At 35.0% G+C, this 20,798-nt stretch overlaps 1 pseudogene across 1 annotated transcript in view; it reads right to left on the bottom strand.

Moving 5' to 3' along the window:
- Nucleotides 1-20,798, bottom strand: part of LOC144251375 (methylglutaconyl-CoA hydratase, mitochondrial-like) — a 115,902-nt pseudogene that overhangs the window by 83,287 nt on the left and 11,817 nt on the right. The window contains exon 3 of the transcript XR_013342676.1: nucleotides 4,049-4,135. The product of XR_013342676.1 is annotated as a methylglutaconyl-CoA hydratase, mitochondrial-like (transcript). The remainder of the gene's footprint in view (nucleotides 1-4,048; nucleotides 4,136-20,798) is intronic.

Raw genomic sequence — 20,798 nt, 5'->3', positions numbered from 1 at the left:
TTTTTATATTTTAAATAGCTAACAAAAAATTTAAATACTATTTCATGACACATGAAAATTTTATGAAATTAAAACTTCAGTATGCATAAAACTTTACTGCAAAAAGAGCCATGTACATTTGCTTATACAAATGTTCAAAGATGGTCTGAGTCTCCTTTTACACTGTAATGTCAAAGTTGAGTAGCTGCAACAGAGATCACATTGCCTGCAGAGCCTATCGTATTACTTCTTTTAAGAAAGTTCACCTGCCTCTAGTTTTCACATATTAGGCTGGGCACAGTGGCCACTTTCCTGTAATCCCAGTGGCTCAAGAGGCTGGGGCAGAAGGATCACAAGTTCAAAGCCAGACTCAGCAACTTAGTAAGGCCCTAAGAAACTTAGTGAGACTCTAAATAAAATATAAAAGGGGCTAGGGGGAAAAAAGGTAGGGGGGCATCCCTAGGGATATGTCTCAGTAGTTAAGAGCCCCTAGATTCAATTCCCAGTATCAAAAAAGTAGGTTAGAGCAAGATACTTAAGTTTCTACATGCCTTTCAAAATCTCACTGAACATCACAACAGATGCCTTAAAATTTTTAAATCTACCAAAATGTGGCAATAATGAATTATTATTAAGAAATACTGAGGAGCTCTTGGAGAATAAAAGGAGACTAGATCAAGATGTAGAGGAAAAAAGCTATATTATATCACAGAAAAGAAAAATGCTGCTGCAAAGATGAGTTCCAAGTTCAGAAACCATAAATGGAGATTCTGGAAAAAACATTAGGGTGACTTAAACAAACAATGAGACCAGTCTTAATTTAAAACCCAATACTTAAAAAGTTACAGGGAACATGAAATTTTACTTCCAAGACTGAGCTCTCTGATTGACATTAAACTAAATTCATTATCTGTCTCAGGAGAATCTGAACCTGAGGTTTAAGCTGGAAAGAGAAGCAGGGGCCTAAGACCAAACCAGCACAGGACACAGATCAGGAGGAAGAGGCAATTAAGTCCATGACCACTATGCAAATCAACACAAAAAACTTTAAATTTTAGCCAAAAAAAAGGGGTAGAGAGTAACGACACTAACAAAACCACATTGGGCCCCAAGAGGAAACAAATTCCACCAGCCAGTTAAGTAAGAAAGTACTTCTCTACACCACACAGGAAAAGATGGAAAGCTTTACCATGCTCTATGAACAAAATAAACTTTAACAAACCAGAAAAGAGTAACCAAAAAAACAAAATTAAAACAATCTCATTTGTAATTACACCAGAAATATTCAAAATTGAATCCATATTAAAAACCACTTCCACCCCTAATCACAATGATCAGGTAGGGCTTATTCTAGTCATACCAGGACAGCGTAGCCCTGGTAAGTCAATTATTAAGATTTTACTCTGTATATTACAGGCTAATTGAGCTATATTCTAATAAATACTAACTGACATTTTAAAAGCATTTAGCAAATTTTGACATTTTTTCCTCAACTAAAAAACATTAACAATCTCACCAAAATTAAAACAGATAAGGTTGCAACAAATGAATATTTTAAAGGGTCTTAGCCAATGTGAAAATATATATGTATTAAAATATGTAAGATTTAATTATTGGGATCATGTGCATGTACAAATATGTAACAATGACTCTCACTATTACGTATAATTATAAGGCACTAATAAAAATGTGGGAAAATAAAAGATAAAAATGCTTTATTCATTGATAATGATTGATAAGGCAATGAACACTTCATGTGGAAAATACAAATTAAGGAAGAACAATAATGCAAGTTATTACTAAGCTGGACTGATATAAAATAACTACATAAAAATTCAGTAACTGTCCTATGGACGGACCTATGATAATAAGATTGCTATAAAAGTAGGAGGAAGATCACATTTAAAGGCATAAATGCTTAAAAAAATAACTAGAAATAAATACTAGGGGTGGGGGGGAGAAGAACAAGACCAATGTGAAAAAAACCATTAAACTTCCTTGAAGTCATTTAAAAATGAATGAGAGCACCACCCCAAATGAATGAAGCTCCAAAACAGGAGCCATGCATACCATGTTTGAAAAGGTTTTAGTATCATAAAAATGTCCAAGTTTTGTGGCATTCCAATCAAAGACCCAACGGAGTATTTTTTCCCTCTTTGCTTTGCTTTAAAAAAAATTAAGTACTAAATACATCTGGAAGAACTAAAGTATGAGAATCAACAAAGAAAATCTTGAAGGAAAAAGAATAAAGATGGGAACCTTGTATTGTCAACATACTAAAAGTTTTAAATTTAAAGCTAATAAACTCAAATTAGGGTGGTGCATTAAAAGACATTATCTGTAACACACTGAACAAAAGATTAACAGACAAAATTCTTTTAGGGCTTGAGTTATAACTCAGTGGTAGCACACTTGCCTGTCACACCAGAGGACCCAGTTTGATCCCCAGCAACATGTCCTGAAAAGTCTTTAAAATAAATATTTATTAATAATCCTACAAAAGGATGAAGGATGTGAAAAGACAACTTACAGAGGGGGAAAGCATGTCTTAGTTGAAAAATTTCAAGTTAATATGTTTAGCTGACCTTTTCTCTTGACAAAGAGAAGGGAGCGGGAGGAGTGGAACAGAAGGGAAGATTAGGGAGGATGAGACTGATCAAATCATGCATATGTAAGAATATGGCATAATGAATCCTACTATTATATATAATTATGTACCAATAAATTTGTAATAAATAAATTATTATATTTGTGGGATACAATTTGATAGGACTTACAAAATAAAAAATGAACAAATGATACTTGGAATAGCAACTTCATGTTTAAGACTCTATGTCTATGCAAAAATGTCTCTTATGTAAAAGCTCTCTCTTGTCTAGCGAGGAGGTACACAGAACAGGGTAGAGGAGAGAGTGGCTACGAAGTCCCTGATCAAGACCTCCAGAGACCAAGCAGGAAGCAGGTCTGATTTTCTTGCGCAGTTACCATGCATATATACTCAGACAGTAGCTAAGCAGATGACAGGCAGCCACCAATACAATTTTTGCTAACTGTCCTTGCAGCAACCAATTGAAGAGCAGGCTGTGGAACAAGCATAGGGACCGAAACACAGTTTCACACCCAGAGATGCACGTAGTGACTAAGCGGTCTGCCACTCACATGCCCAGCACGAGAAGAGTGGCCTGCCACTCCAATGCCCTTAAAATATGCCATGTATGGAGTACTTGATGCACTTGTCCCCACATTAAAGGTCATTCACTGATTGAGTATAAATAACAAAAACAGTGAAAAAAATTTTAAAACCTACAATGTTCATTAAATGAAGAAATGATTTAAAATCTTAGCTAAGACTACATTAATATGTAATAGTAAAATTAAAAATTGATAACAATAAAGTACACTGCTACATGTACTATAATTCTAAGGAAATAGTATGACCATATTTATATAAAAAACAAAAAATACAAATCCATAAATTTTTTGTGTAGGCAGTTATTTAAAAGATATACATACGAGGTATCTGTAATTATAAAATATTTCACATAATTTTTTAAATTAAACATGACATATATGAATATGTCAAAATGAACCTCACCATTATGCATAACTATAATGCACTAATCAGATTTTTTTAGAACTGATTTTGCTCATTTCTTTCTCAGTCAGTAACCAATTCCCTTAGATATAACCAGCATTTTGATTTAACAGTAAAATGTTTCACAAGCCTTTGAATTTCTTATGCATATAGTCATATTGTATGCAATCTTTTGTATCTAGCTCATTTTGCTCAACATAATGTCTGACAGTCATCCATGTTGTTGCGCATATCAGTTTGTTCGTTTCAACTGCTAAGGATGCTGTGTTAGTATGGATATATAGTTTGTGTGTCTGTTCAATCATTTATTTCCAATTTTTGGCAATTATGAATATAACAAATAAATTAGCCAGTTATTAGCCATGAGTAATAATATATGACCAAAGTTTATACATAAAGACAATATGCAACTATTTATGTCTGACATTGAAGATCATCTTTGGCATGCTAAAAGGAGAATTTAATTATGCTTACCTATGTCATTAATCACCGCTCTTATTTTGGAGACAAAAGGTCCAACTTCACTGGCATGCATTTTGGCTCTTTCTTTAAGATCAGCACCTGCAAAGTATTTTATTTACAAATATAATCTTGTTTTAAACAAATTTTAAGGCAAAGAATTGAAAATTTATTTAAAATTAATACAAAACTTTAAAAGTCAACTAATTTTTTCATCTATTAAAGGAACTAAATTACCTTTGTTTTCCTTCCCGATGACCACTCTCTACAAGAATAAAATATTGGTTTTTTGTACAGCTATTACATGTTTAAAGCAACACTTTTCAAGCTTTCTAGCTTCAGGACCCCTTCACTTTCTTAAAGTAAGAGACCGTGTTTGGATGATACCAGCAGTTATTCTAGTAGAAAGGAAAACTAAGAAATTTGAACGTAATTATTCACTAAAAACACAAATAAACACAGTCATATAAGCATAAATGACTACAGAGTGGTGCCAGCATCTTTGTTCTCACATTCATTCTACCTTCCCACCACCACCTTAGACTCATAAATGAGGGAGTATACAAGGCATACATGTGGCTATCTACTCTCTTTTTAATCCATAATAAATTAATTATGACCACACATGATATCAAGTATGGCTAGAGCTGGGGCACGTGAACTCACCCACTTCCCAGGGGAGTGAGAACTGGGGCTAACAAATCACATATCATACAGTCCATCAGTTCTCAGGTGTACAGAAAATCTCTATCATGTAACAAAAAATACTCAAGATAGCATTCAACAGAGCATATGCAGAACAGCAAAGAACTGTAAGTATTCTAAATATACATCAAAAAGAAAAAATAAAATTAGGCAACAGTTATTCAACAAAGTCACACACACACACACACACACACACACACACAAGAAAGAAAAGAATTAAGAGTATAAATACAGATAAATCCACTAAATAAAACATGTATTTACAGAAAGATACACAGGATAATAACCACTTACTAAGTTTTTAAAACAAGAATATTACCTAAAGGAAAAATAGACAAATGGAATTACTTCAGACCAACAGCTTCTACATAACAAAGAAAATAATCAAAAGAGTAAAGAGACAACCTGCAAAATGGGCAAAAATATGTGTAAACTATATAACCGGTAAGGGGTTAATGTGCAAAATATATAGAGACGCAAACAATAGCGAAAGAATAAATAATCTGACTAAAAAAATGGCAAAGGATGTTAACAAAAACTTCTCATGAAAAGATGTATAAAATGTCAACAAGTATATGAAAAAATTTTCAGTATCACTAATCATCAGGGAAAATACAAAATTATAATTTTGTATCACCTCACACCAGTTAAAATGGCTATTATCAAAAATAAATGATAGCAAATGAAGAAAAGGGAATTCTTGAGCTCTATGAATAAGAATGCAAATTAGTACAGACATCATGGAGAAGTACAGGGAGGTTCCTCAAAACAAGTATCAAGGCCCAGCAATCCCAGTACTGGGCAGGTGCATAGCTCCTAATCCACACTTTCATTTTGCACTGTTTGTTACCCACAGTCATGACAGTCCAAAAATATTAAGTAGAAAATTCCAGAAATAAACAAGAATTCCTAAGTTTTAAATTATGCACTACTTGAGTTGTATGATGAAACCTTGCTTTGTCCTGTTCCATCTCACCCCAGACATGAAGACCTAACTCTGGTTCTAACACATTCCCTTTTCGCAGAGTAACCTCACTGTATACACAACACAATATTAGTCACTTAGGGGCTCAGTTTTGAGATTAACTGTTACAGACAAGCTGTTAATGTTCAAGTAGCCCCTATTTTACTTAACAATGGCCACAAACTATAAGAGAAGTGATGCTGACAATTCAGATATGCCACAGAAAAGCCATAAAGTACTCCCTTTAAGTGAAAGGTGAAAGTTCTCAATTAAAAAAAATCATATACTGAGGTTCCTAAGATCCACAGTATGAATAAATAGGAAAAAATATACATGTATTTGTTTTTACGTATTCATATATATTTACATACAGTCTTATTTAATTGTTTCACTGTTTTATTTAATAAACAACACACTTTTTCCAAACTGAAGGTTTGTAACAACTTGTGCCAAAAAGTCTTATCAGTGCCATTTTCTCAAATGCATATGCTCACTATGTGTCTCTGTGCCACCTTTTGGTAATTATCACATTTTGAACCTTCTCAGTACTTATATCTGTTAAGCTGATCTGTGATCAGTGATTTCTGATGTTATTATTGGGTCACCACAAAACAAGCTTTTATAAGACAAGCAACTTAACTGGGACACAACATGCCCTCTGAGCATTCAAATGAAAATACGAATCATACACACATTGATTACATTGAAGCACAGCTTAGGAAGGTATGTTGAAAACTAAGAAAAAACAGAAGTTAGGTCTCTTGGACAAAAGTTGTGGATGCAAAGAGAAAATTCTTAAAGGAAAGTCACAGTACTACTCCAATGAATAAACAAACGATATGAAAGTCAAAGAGCCTCATTACTGACATAGATAAAGTTCTAGTTGTCTGGATGGGGAAAAAAAAAATCAAGCCAGCTACAACAATCCTTAATCCTAATCCAGAGCAAGGCCCTATCTCTCTTCAATCCACTGAAAGCTGAGGGGTGAGGAAGCTCTGGAAGAAAAGTCTGAAACTAGCCCAGAATGGTTCATAAGGTTTAAGGAAAGAAGACATCTCCACAGCATGAAGGTGAGGCAGCCAGTGTTGATGGAGAAGCTGCTGCAAGTTACCCAGAAGATCCAGCTCTGACCCCTCAGAAAGGTGGCTACACTGCCAGCAGGTCTGCAAACACAGATGAAACACCCTTCTCCTGGAAGAAGAGGCCATCTAGGATTTTCATAGAAAAGTAAAGTCATTTTCTGATTTCAAAGATTCAAAGGACAGGCTGACTCTCTTGTTAGGGAATAATGCAATTGGTGGTCGAATCCAATGCTCACTTTTGATCACTTCAAAACTCCTAGGGCCCTTGAAGAATTATATTAAATCTCTGCCTGTGCTTTATAAATAGAACAACAAAGTCTGAATGACAACACATCTGTCTACAACATCATTAAACCCAGTCTACTGTTAAGAACTATTGCTCAGGATTAAAAACAAAAAAGATTCCTACTCACTGACAATGTACATGGTCACCCAAGAGCTCTGATGGAAATGTACAATGATGCTGATGCCTGCTAACCAAAAATTTATTATGCAGCCCAAGGAGGATACAGTAGGCTGAGGCAAAAAGATTGTGAGTTCAAAGCCAGTCTCTGCAATGGTGAGGTGCTAAGCAACTCAGAGAGACCCTGTCTCTAAATAAAACACAAAAAAATAGAGCTAGGGATTTGGCTTAGTGGTCAAGTGCCCTGAGGTCAATCACCAGTACAGCCCCACACAAAAATAATTTCTCCAAGACACATTATAATTAAAATGACTAACATACTGAGCAAAAATAAAATATTGAAAGCCTTGGGGCTGGGGCTGGGGCTGGGGCTCAGTGGTACAGTGGTTGCCTAGCATGTGTGAGGCACTGGGTTCAATCTCTGGCACCACATCAAAAAATAAAAACAAATAAAATAAAGGTATTGTGTTCATCTACGAATAAAAAACTATAAAAAAATATATTGAAAGCCTCAGAGGAAAATGTCACATTTAGAGGAAAGTCAATCATAGTTATTCTAATTTTTCAGCAAATTCTAAAATCAAGGAGAGTGTGGAATGAATGTGAAATAAAATAACCATCAACCATGATTACTACATCCTGCAGAGCTATCCTTCAGAGTTGAAGATGAAGTAGTTAAGCAAAATTAAAAGAATCCATGACTACTAAGCCACCACTACAGAAAATTCTTACATACTACAAACAAAAGAAATAAAAAACAGACCCCAAAGCACTCAAATAGTCAAATCTCACTTGAAAAAATCTAAGCAAATTAGAAACATGACCAAATTAAACATCAAAAATAAATCAAAATGGCAGGAATTAATAAACCTTTCTATATAATAACAATGAAGATAAATGGTCTCAACTTTTCAATTAGGAGGCATAGGGTGGCAGAATGGCTGAAACAACAAGATCCAATTACATGTTCTTTGCAAGACTCACCTTATAGGCAGACATACATATATTACGAATGAAGCCTGAAAACAAGCAGGAATAGCTACTTTTATATCTGACAAAGCAGACTCCAAGCCAAAATTAATCAGAAGAGACAAATAAGGTCACTTCATACTGGTAAAGGGAACAATCCAACAAAGTCTAATGATAGTAAATATTTATGCACATAATTACATAAAACAGATACAACTCAAGGATTCAGAGACTCCACTACAATAATACCAGGTAATTTCAACACACTTCTCCCACCAACAGATAGGTCATCCAGACAAGCTCAGTAAAGACTCATCAGACTAAAAATTATAAATCAAATGAATAGACATATATAGAATAATGCATCCAATAATGGCAGTATTCACTTCTTCTCAGCTACTCATGAAATCTCCAAAACAGATCACATTTTAGGTTACAAAGCAACTCTAAGCAAATAAATACTCTCTCTCTCTCTCTCTCTCTCTCTCTCTCTATATATATATATATATATATATATATATATATATATATATAATTCCTTGCATCTCATCTGATCATAATGGAATAAAGTTAGAAATCAACACACACACACACACACACACACACACACACACACACAAGGCACCGAAACTATTTAAACACATGCACAGAGATTGAACAATACACTTCTAAATGATGAATAGGTGATAAAAGTCAGGGGAGACTATTAAAAATTGTTAGAAAGAAATGAGATCAGTGATAGAACATACCAAAACCTCTGGGACACTACAAAGGCAAGTCTAAGAGGAAAGTTTATTCCCGTGAGTACCTGCATGAGAGAATCCAAAAGATCCTTAAATAGACAACCTAATGATGTTCCTCAAGACCACAGGGGGGAAAAAAAGAACAAAAGAATTCCAAAATCAGTGGAAGAATGGAAATAATTAAAATCAAGAAAGAATCAATGATATGCTGAATTTCTTAAAAAGCATGGGATCAATAGAGTTATTTAAAGAGACAAGCAAAATAGATAAACTCTTAGCCAAACTGATCCAAAGAAAAAGTGAGAAGAGACAAATTAATAAAATTAGAGATGAAAAAGGAGAAATCACCACGGGTATCAGAGAAATCTAAAGAATCATAAAAGACTACTTTGAAAACTTATATGCCAATAAATTGGAAAACCTAAAAGAAATGGATACATTTCTAGACACAAATGACCTGCCTAAATGGAACCAGGAAGATATAGAAAACCTAAACAGACCAAAAACAATCAATGAAACAGAAGCAGAAATTAAAAGATTTCCAATAGATAAAAAGCCCAGAGCCAAATGGATCTCCACTATATTCTACCAGACCTTCAGAGAACTAATGATAATGGTCCTCAAATTATTCCATGAAACAGAGTGAAACATTTCCAATTTCATTCAAAGAAGCCAGTTTTTGTATCAAAACCAGATAAGAACAAATCAAGCAAGGAAAACTATAGACTAATATCCCTTATGAGCACAGATGTAAAAATCATTAAAAATGTATTAGCAAATCATATTTAACAACACATTAAGAAGATTACACATCATAACCAAGATGGTTTCATTCCAGAGATGTAAGGCTTAACATATGCAAATGAATAGATATAATTTACCACATGAATAAAATTAAGGACAAAAATCACAGTCATTTTCAAAAGATGTAAAAAAAGCCTTTGACAAAATTCAGCACCCATTCATGATGAAAACACTGAAAAAAAAAAACTCAGGATAGAAGGAACTTACCTCAACATCATAAGACTACATACAATAATCTCAAATCCAGCACCACAGTGAACAGGTTAAAACTGAAAGCTCTTCTTCCTCTAAAATCTAGAATGAGACAAGGATCTCCACTCTTACCATTCTTATTCAATATAGTACCAGAAGTTCTAGCCAAAGCAATGAGACAAGAGACAGAAATAAAAGAAATACAAATGAGAAAGAAATAAGTCAAATTATCACTGTTTACACATAATATGATCCTAATCTTAGGAGATCTGAAAGGTTCCACCAGAAGACTTCCAGATTAATAAACAAATGCAGCAAAGTAGCAGGATACAAAATCAACACAGAAAAACAAGTAACAGCTTTCCTATACAACAATTAGCTAAAAAAGAAATTAGGAAAACAATTCCATTCACAATAACCTAAAAAAAATAAATAAATATCTAGGAATAATCTAAGCAAGAAGGAGAAAGACCTCTACACTGAAAATTTTAGAATACTGAAGAAAGAAATTGAAGAAGATAGTAAACCATGAAAAGAACTCCCATGTTTGTGGGTAGGCAGATTAATATTGATAAAAGGCCATATTACCCAAAGCAATATAGAGATTCAATGCAATCCCCATCAAAACACCAGTGACTTTCTTTACAGAACTAGGGACAAAAACTACTAAAATTTATTGAAAGACAAAATAGCCAAAGTAATTCTAAGAAAACTATACTGGAAGCATCACAATACCTGACATCAAATTACACTACAGAGGTATATGCATGGTACTGGCATAAAAACAGACACGCTGACCAATGGGACAAAGTAGAAGACACAGAGAAAAATCCATATAGATACAGTCAACCAATTATTCAACCAATTATTGACAAAGGCATGAAAAAATATGTTGGAGAAAAGACAGCAGTTTTAACAAATGTTGATGTGGAAACTGGTTATCCATACTAGGAAGAATAAGACTAGATCCCTATCTCTAATCCTGCACAAAAGTCAACTTAAAATGGATCAAAGACATAGATGTTAAAACAGATAACTTCACAATTCCTAGAATAAGACATAAGATCAACAGTCCCTACATACAGGTACAAGCAATGACTTCCTCAACAGGATTCCTACAGCTCAGGAAATAATTCCAAGGATTAATAATGAGATAGAATCAAATTAAAAAGCTTCTGCATAGCAAAGGAAATAATTCAGAGCATGAACTGGGAGGCTACAGAACAGGAGGAAATCTTTGCCAGCTATTCTGCTAAAAGATTAACATCCAAAATGTGTAAAGAACTCAAAAACTTTACCACCAGAAAAAGAAGTAACCCAATCAATTATTGGGCAAATGAACTAAACAGATACTTCTCAAAAAGAGGAAATACAAATGGCCAACAAATAAATGAGAAAATGTTCAACATCTTTGGCAATTAGGGATATGCAAATCAAAACTACACTGAGATTTCATCTCACTCCAGTTAGAATGTCAGCCATCCAGAACATAAGCAATAATAAATGCTGGAAAGGATTTGGGCAAGAAAGGAACATTTTTACATTATAAATGGGACTGTAAATTAGTACAATCACTATGGAAATCAGTATGGAGGTTCTTGAGAAGACTAAAAATGGAACTACCACATGACCCAGCTATAACAGTCCTTGGTATCTGTCCCAAACAACTAAAGTCATCATACTATAATAATGCATGCATACCAATGTTGATAGAAGCACAATTCACAATAGCCAAATAATCGAACCAGCCTAATGTCCATCAATGTTTGAATGGACAAAATAAATGTGGCATATACATCACAACAGAGTTCTATTCATCCATAAAGAATGAAATTATATCATTTACAGGAAAACAGATGTAACTTAAAAATATTATGTTAAGTGAAATAAGCCAAACTCAGAAAGGCAAAAGTCATATGGAGATCATATATGGAACTTAGACACAATAAAAAAAAAAAGAAGGAAAAAGAAGGAGGGTGCCAGTCTCATGAAAATAAGAGATCAGTAAAGTATATGAAAGGGACTGGGGAGGGAGAAGGACAGGGAAAGAGGAAATACTGGAGAAGGATACTGACCAAACTACGTTTTATATCATGTACATTTGCAAATATGTAACAACAAATGACACTATTAGATATAATTATAACACATCGATAAAGAATGGGAAATGGGGGAAGAAAGCACACCAAGAATAAATGCCGAAAGACAAAGAAAAAAGAAAATCGCAGAAGCTTACAAAGAAAAAAAGACAAATATCTTTAAAAAGAATAAGACTGCTGACTTCTTAATGGAAAATGGATGGCATTTTTAACATGGGTAAAGAGAATATAGTAGTTTCTCTTTCCCACAACTGCTTTCTATACTTTTAGTTACATGCAGTTGGCCTCAATCCAACTTGAACAAAATCAGAGAAAAAAGAAAATACTTTCTCCATTTTAAATTGCACACTATTTTGAGTACCAAGACGAAATCTCACATCATCCTACTTCACCTCACCCAGAATGTGAATCATCCCTTTGTCCATCATATCCACACTGTATGCCTGTTAGTCACTCAGTAGCCATCTCCATCATCAGATCAACTGTCTTGGTATCGCAGTGCTTGTGTTTAAATAACCCTTATTTTACTTCATAATGGTCCCAAAGTATAAAAGTTGTGATGCTAGCAACTGAAATGTTCCAAAGAGAAGGTGTAAGCTATGAGGGCTACATTTAAGTGAAAAAAGTGAGAGGTTTCAATATGGAAAAAAACAGTATACACAGGGTTCAATACTATCCACAGCTTCAGGCCTCCAGTGAGGATCTGGAAATGATTCTTCTTTGGATAAGAAGAAATATTAAAATTAGGCTTCTCAACTAAGCAAACATCCTTCAAAAATGATAGTTTGCCAGCATGGTGGTAGCAAACCTGTAATCCCAGCAGCTCTGGAGGCTGAGACAGGAGGACTGTGAGTTCAAAGCCAACCTCAGCAAAAGCAAGGTGCTAAGCAACTCAGTGAGACCCCGTCTCTAAATAAAACACAAAAATAAGGCTGGGGATGTGGCTCAGTGCCCAAGTTCAATCCCTAGTACCAAAACAAAATACCAATAGTGAAAGGCACCAAAAAACAGACATGGTAGAAAAGATAGCTTTTTCAACAAATGGTGCTGGAAAAACTGGAAATTCACATGTAGCAAAATAAATTAAACCCCTATCTCTCACCCTGCACAAAAGCAACTCAAAGTTTATCAAAGACTTAGACACTAAAACACAGACCCTGTGTCTAACAGAAGAAAAGGCCCAAATCTCTACCATGTCGGCTTAGGAACCAGGTTCCTTAACAGGACTCCTAAAGCACAAGAAGTAAAATCAAGAATCAATAAACAGGATGGAATCAAACTAAACAGCTTCTTCACAGCAAAGGAAACATAACGTGAAGAGATAGCCTACATAATAGGAGAAAATCTTTACCAATCTCCAGCATATATAAAGAGCTTGCAGGCTGGAATTGTGGCTCAGTGGTAGAGCACTTGCTTAGCATGTTTGAGGCAATGGATTCAATTCTCAGCACAGCATACAAATAAATGAATAAAATAAAGGTCCATTAACATCTAAAAAAAATGTTTAAGAGAAAATAATTCAAAAAACTCAACACCAAAAAAGCAAACAACCCAATCAATAAATGGGCTAATGAAGTGAACAGACCCTTCACAGAAGATACACAATTGATGGACAAATATATTTTTAAAAAATCAATCTCTAGTAATTATAGAAATGAAAATCAAAACTGCTCTAAGGTTTCATCTCCAGTCAGAATGGTAATTATCAGGAATACAAGCAACAGTAAGTGTTGGCTAGGATCGGGGAGGGGGAGGCACACTCTGGAACATTGCTAGAGGGACTGCAAATTGGTGCAGCCAATCTAGAAAGCAGTATGAAGAATCCTTGGGAAACTGGGAGTGGAACCACCACCACTTTACCCAGTTATCCCACTCCTTGTTATACACAAAGGACTTAAAATCAGCATACGACAGTGACACAACCACACTGACGTTTCTACCAGCTCAATTTACATTAGCTAAACTAAAGAACCAACCTAGGTGCCCTTCAACAGATGAATGGAATAAAAAATTGTGATATATATATATATATATATATATATATATATATATATATACACACACATACATACACATACAGTGATATATTACTCAGCCTTAAATAAGAATGAAATTATGGCATTTTCAGGTAAATGGGTGGAGTTGGAGAATATCATGTGAAGCAAAATAAGCCAATCCCAAAGAACCAAAGGCTAAATGTTTTCTCTGATATGCAGATGCTAATCCACAATAAGGGGTTGGGGTAGGGAAGAAGAGAGGTACTTTGGATTAGGCCGAGGGGAATGAATGAATTGGACATTATCACCCTATGTGCAGAGTTGATTACACGACCTGTATAACTTGACATCATGTACAACCAGAAGAACGAGAAGTGATACTTCATTTATATATGATGTGTCAAAATGGATTCTGTCATGTATAACTAATTAGAATTTTTAAAAAGAAAAAAATGATAATGAAATAAAGACATTTACACACACACACATAATTTTTCACCATAGGTCCACTATTTTTAAGAGCTGTAGCTTAAAATGCAAGGGTGCATAATGGCTAAGGTAAAGGGATAAAAAAAAATATGCAAACACTAACCAAATGGAAACCTGTAAAGATATCCTAATTTTGAAAAAGTAAATCTAAGGTTAGAAACATAACTCAAGCTAGAGGGTCACTATATAGTAATAAGTAAGATTATCTACTAAAAGTCATAAAAATTCTAAATTAGCAATAGACAAAAGACAGCCCCCAATATACATAAATCAAAGACTTATAGAACCTGAAATAAAAAGTGACAAATCACTATCACAGTAGATTTCTAACAGACTCTCTTAGTAATTGACAAAACAAGCAGGCAAATATCCTTATCAAATATTAAGAAATAAAAAATAGGGAAGAAAGAAATAGAGAAAACTAGGAAGTCCAAGACCATGGCACTATCAAGGGCTTCATGCTATTTCAACTCATGTAGGGAAGGGGAAAAGCAAGGGGAGAGTCAGGGAAGAGAACACAAGAGGAGAAGCTTCAGTGTATAAAAACCTACTCTCAAGGCAGTTAACTGAGCCCTGGGTTACTACCACAAGAATTAACCCAGTCCTAAAAGAAAGGCATAATTTAACCAAGCACAGGGTGGACACTGTTACTCTCAAGGCTTAAGTAGAAGGGTACCAAGTTCAAGGCTGCATGGACAACTTAGAGAGACTCTCTCAGCACCCTGGGTCCAAGCCCCAATACTGAAAAAAACAAAATAGTATAATCTCTTATTGACTTAATCATTTCTTAAAGACCAAATCCCAAAATCACCACAATCAAATTTCAATGTTATGTTTAGAATAAATCATATTCAAACCACAGCAACTTTCCTGTAACTTTTTTCCTCATATAACCAGTGTCGATATCTTAAAATCGTTTGTTAGCCTTGTCAGTTTCTTGCATCCACATATGTATATAACTGAATTAGTTTTTATTCAATTTCCTGTAACTATAAAGTGGCAGTTTTTTCCAGACTCAACTTTCATTACAAGCATTATTAGCACAGAGTTGACTAAAGCATAAATATATTGTGAAACTGCTATTAAATGCTGAGTGTAAACATCTACCAATAATGCATTGGAATTAATTACCATCTCCTCTCTTCCCATTACTTCATATACCCATGGATAATGATGCCACTAATACCAAATTGTTTTCCAAAGTGGTCTTCTCTGCACACTGCCACCAGCAGTGCACTGCTCCACCTGATCTCCAGTACGTGGCCCTGCCATACTTACTGTGATGGTTACCTTCATGTGTTAACATGATTAAGCAGATCAAAGGGTGCATCTAGGAGGGCATTTCAGGATGAGATGAGCATTTCAATTTGGGGTTTGAAAAACCGTGCTCCCAATGTGGTTGAACATCATCTAATCTATTGAGGGCCTGAAAAGGAAGAGGAAGAAGGAATTCAGCCCTCTTTCCCCCTGCTTTATTGCTTGAACTCATTTCATCTTTTTCTGCCTTTGGACTGGAATTTACATTGTTGGCTCCCCTGGTTCTCAGGCATTTAGACTTGGACTAACTATACCCCTGGCTTTCCAAGGTCTCCAGCTTGCAGGTGTAGATTTTGGAACTTCTCCATCTGCATAATTGGATGAGCAATTCCTCATAATAAATCTCATTTTATATCCTATTGGTTCTGTTTCTCTTGAATCCTGACTTATTAAACTGGGCCAACCTAGTGGATGAGAAATTAGCTACATTTTCCACAGTAGCAAAAGATGAAACTGCTCCCAAGTTTGTGAGCCTTATGGTGCTGTGAGTGAAGTAATCACTTCTCAATCATTCCAGTGTTTGTATACATCTGGTACTAATTCGAGCACCCTGGTCTTTCCTGAGCCCACTCCACAAGGGTTTTTATTCCCTCCATTCAAACCAAAGATCAAGATAAGATGACCAATGACTTTCACACAGCTAAATTTCCAACTAGATAGAGCACTAGATAGAGCATATGCTCTGTGTATCCCAGGATGAGCCCACCTAAGATCAGGAAAGTAGTATGTTGTTTTCCTTTCCTGTGCTGCTCCTAAGAGGTGATTGTATCAGGGCTTTCCTGGTCTCATAAAATGAGCTGGGAAAGTATCCTCTTCTTCTCTATGTATAAAAAAGTGCAATCTCTTCCGTGAACATTTGGGTAACACCGTTATGGTTTAGAAATGAGATGTCCCCCAAAAGTTCATGTGTGAGAACGTTCAGAAGTGAAATAATTAGACTATGAGTTGTATTAATACACTGATATGAATTCACTGTGGCAACGGTAGACAGATAGGTTGCAGCTGAAGGAAGTAGGCTACTGGGAGCACAAACTGGGATTTATAGTTTGTCCCCGGTGAGTTGAGTTCTCTCTCCGCACTTCCTCGATGCCAAGCTCAGCTCAGAACTGCTTTCCTCTGCCACGTGCTTCCACCATATTCTGCTTCACTTGAGGCTCAGAGACATGGAGTCGGTCAACCATGGACATAAGCTCTGAAACCGTGAGCCAAAAGAAACTTCACCTCCTCTAAGTTGTTCTTATCAGGTCTTTTGATCAGACCAATGAAAAGCTGACTAAAACAGTTCTCAAAGCCAGGTGCTTTTTGTGTGGAAAGATGTTTAACCACAGCATACTGTTCTGGGATTACTAAAATTTTCTAGTAAGTCAGTTTGGGGCAAGTTTTATTTTCTAGTAATTTATACATCCCACCTAAAATCCTGAATATTTACTAGAATAATTTTGTTCTCAATATTATCTTACCTATTTTGTATTTGTTCCCTCACCCATGATTAATCTTGCCAAATGTCTATTTGTCTTTTCAAAGAATCAGATAGACTTTATTCTCCTGATTACTGAATTTGTGTTTTCCATGTCATTAGTTTAGACTCACTTCACTTCCTTCTACACTATTTTGAGTTTATTCTGTAGTTATTTCTGTCACTGAAATTGGATGCTTAGTTTATTCATGTAAGCCTTTCTTCTTTCCTAAAACACAGTGTATCACACCTGTAACTGTATTCCACAACTTTTAAAGTGTTTCTGTAGGCAACTGGTTCTAAATATTTTCTAATTTCCATTTAGATTCCTTTGCCGAGCTGCAAGTTATTTCCAAGTTATCTTAAAATTTCCCAATGTAAGAGACTGTACTTAATTATCTTTTTTTAAATGAGTTATACTATAACTGCCTAGGGTGACAGAATGTGCTCCAATGATTGCAGTTCTTTGAAATCTGTGGATGTTTGTTTCATGGCCTAGCAGACAGTTAATTTCATAAATATTCCATGTGTACTTGAAAAGAATTCCTTGTCATCAACCACTACGAAAAATGAACCATATACGTGCCTAACATTAACCCTCAGCAGACTAGGCAAAATAGCCAACACTCTAGAAGAAGGGGCCAATGGACTCTTGATTTTGTTTAATATTTACTCATTTTACAAATAATGTAAGGAAAAGTAAAAAGAAGGTGAAAATTATTAGTAAACATAACAAAAAATTAAACACAGCAAAACTGTATTTTATTATACATCTTCCTGGTATATGCATGTAAATATATATTCATACACCCTACATATACATACACATATGCAAATATACGCGTATATGCTCACAAATATACCCAAACACACATAAAGGGATGAGTCATTTGAATCAAACTGTTTAACTCATGCATGAACCTGGAATACACAGGTTTATAAAGACTGACTTTATAAATATTTCAATATATATATTTCAAATGTATCTCTAATAGATATATATTTACTCTTGGTTTATCTTGCACTTGCAATGTAGAAATGCAGTGCTTTTGAAATGATGATGGCTCAATTTTGTTGAGAAGAAAGTGGAAGACTTTGATCCCTGACTTCAAAATATTTTCACTGTTAGATTTATAAAGTCAGAATAATCAAGCCAATGATTAGTTTTTATTTCTGTGCCATCTATTTCTTTCCCATCCCCTTTGTACACACATTTGCCTTCCTATATGTAAGTTACAAGCTACATAATGTAAATGTTCATGCAGACACCACAGAAGATTTAGGAATACTATTGTACACATCCTCTTAGCAAAACCATGAGGTCCTTCCCATTGCCTTTGGAGGCTCCACAAAAGCAGAGGTTATTTCTGACTTATTTATGGCTACATCCCCAGATCCTAGAACTGTACCTGACATGTAGAAGGCACTTCAAAAAAAATAAAAAATGAATGAAATACATGTTTTCTTGTTAATTGGGCCCCAATGAAAACAGGTGAGAGCAGAAATTTTTAAAATCCGTAAATACTAACCATCTATTGAATATGACCTTCAACTTAGCATCTATGCCTCTTATTATGTTTCCTAATGTTGCCTTATTTTTGTTCTGGCGTCTGCCCTCATTATTTCCTCATCCACATATTGGAAAAATTAACCTACCCCCCACCCCTAGGGGTGGGCCCCAGTTGACTTGAGCTAATCAGGATAGTCCATTCTCCTAAGCAGTCAGACCAAGATCTGCCTGAGAGCTACAGGTTTCAGATTGGAAGTATTCTCTTCCCATCAACAAGGTCATATGTGGATGTAAAGCCCAGAACTGCAGAAGCTTCAGGCTATCAAGCTGAGGATAAAGCTCAAATACAGAGGAAAGACAAAGGAATTACAGAAAAAATCAGACTCTCTGGATTCAGGCAATCCTAACAGCCTTACAGTTTAAGTCAATTTTGATCATTTTTTCTGTTATGACAATGAGAACTCACCATCTCCTAGATGATGATTTATGAATGATAAATTGGTTCTGCTTCAATTCTTATCTCTTCTCAATAAACGGGTCTTGATTGGTAGAGACTGTTATTAGTCTCAATTATTACAGGAAATTTCGGGATAAAATTTGGACTAGGAGGAACCAAGTGATGTCAAAGAGCATTGCCTTCTTGGTAAGACATGACTACCCTCACAGCTTCTCGAGCACTAAATTAACACACACCTCCTCATCTAGGATCCGAAGTCACATTTAACTCCCATTCAATATAAAACTTGAATCTTTAAAAATTATCAAGTAAATTTTTTATAGTACCTCCACAGTTGGTAAAAGAACACTGTCATCGAATTCTATCAGAATTTAAGACTCTAATAAACAGGACTTCATTTTTTTTCCTTAAAATAAAGTATCCTTTTACCAACCAAACCAAAACCTCCCACTCTGTCCAGCACCCCAGCCTCACTGGCATACTGCAAAGCTTCTCTACTAAAAGTGACATCAGTTCTCCCTCTCCACAAGGACAGGATCAATTCCATACACATGCAAACTGTGGTAACCTCTCCATCTTGAAAATGCCTCAATAACCACTCATACACACCTAGGTATCATCACATTTCTATGAATATGAAATGATGCCCAGGAGGTACTGCTAACTACAAAACACATATACACACACACTGCAACTTATGTAAGAAAGAATGTAAGTAGGTTAAGAAGTGGATATATCCTTAATTTTGCAAAAGGAAGCATATGAAGTATAATCTAGAAACTAATGACATCCATTAACTCCCTTAAGGATGAGAACTAGAGGAAAGGGATTGGAAAGAGCAAGATACTTCTCTTATCTCTAACTAGTTTTGACTTTTGAAACAAAAGTTAATATTTTATGTATTGAAAATAAAATTAACAAGAGTACATACACCTAACTTTAATTTCAATAAATAAAACAACTACAATGAAGGAGAAATAACATAAGTAACTTTCAAAACAATACTGCTAGTATCACCTATGATTACAGATCATATACTCTCAGTCTAAATAAATAAATAATAAGCTCTGGTTAGAGGGTTTTGGATCAGCAATTTGTTTGTCAGAGTGGTTTGGATCAGCAATTCTGAAACTACTTCTGAGTATGACAGGACTGAGCTCGCAATACAAATAAGGAACGGGAGAAGAGAAGATGCGAACTCTGCGGTGTTGAACTAGAAACACAGGTGTCATATGAACTCATGGTTTTCAATGTATAAATAAAGAATTGATTTAAATACATGTGTATGTATATAATATAGAATTTATCTATTTCTTAGCTCTGTCTCAGGAAAGGGCCTAGTAGCAAAGACAATGAAACAATAATGAGCACATGGAGCACCTAGACCTTGATTCCTCAAACCCCATTCCCCACTAAACAAAACCAGACACCTGCAACTTGAACTGAGATGGAGTAATGGCACTGGACCATCTCCTCCAAACACATAAAAGGATTGCTTTTAACGTGAGTAAATTAGATTGGCATTTTTAAAAAATATATTTTTCAGTTATACATGGGCAGAATATCTTTATTTTCTTT

This window comes from Urocitellus parryii (assembly GCF_045843805.1).
Source record: "Urocitellus parryii isolate mUroPar1 chromosome 13 unlocalized genomic scaffold, mUroPar1.hap1 SUPER_13_unloc_14, whole genome shotgun sequence".
Lineage (NCBI taxonomy): Eukaryota > Metazoa > Chordata > Mammalia > Rodentia > Sciuridae > Urocitellus > Urocitellus parryii.
The sequence above is the reverse complement of the archived record's forward strand: the minus strand, read 5'-3'. Positions and strand labels throughout refer to the sequence as shown.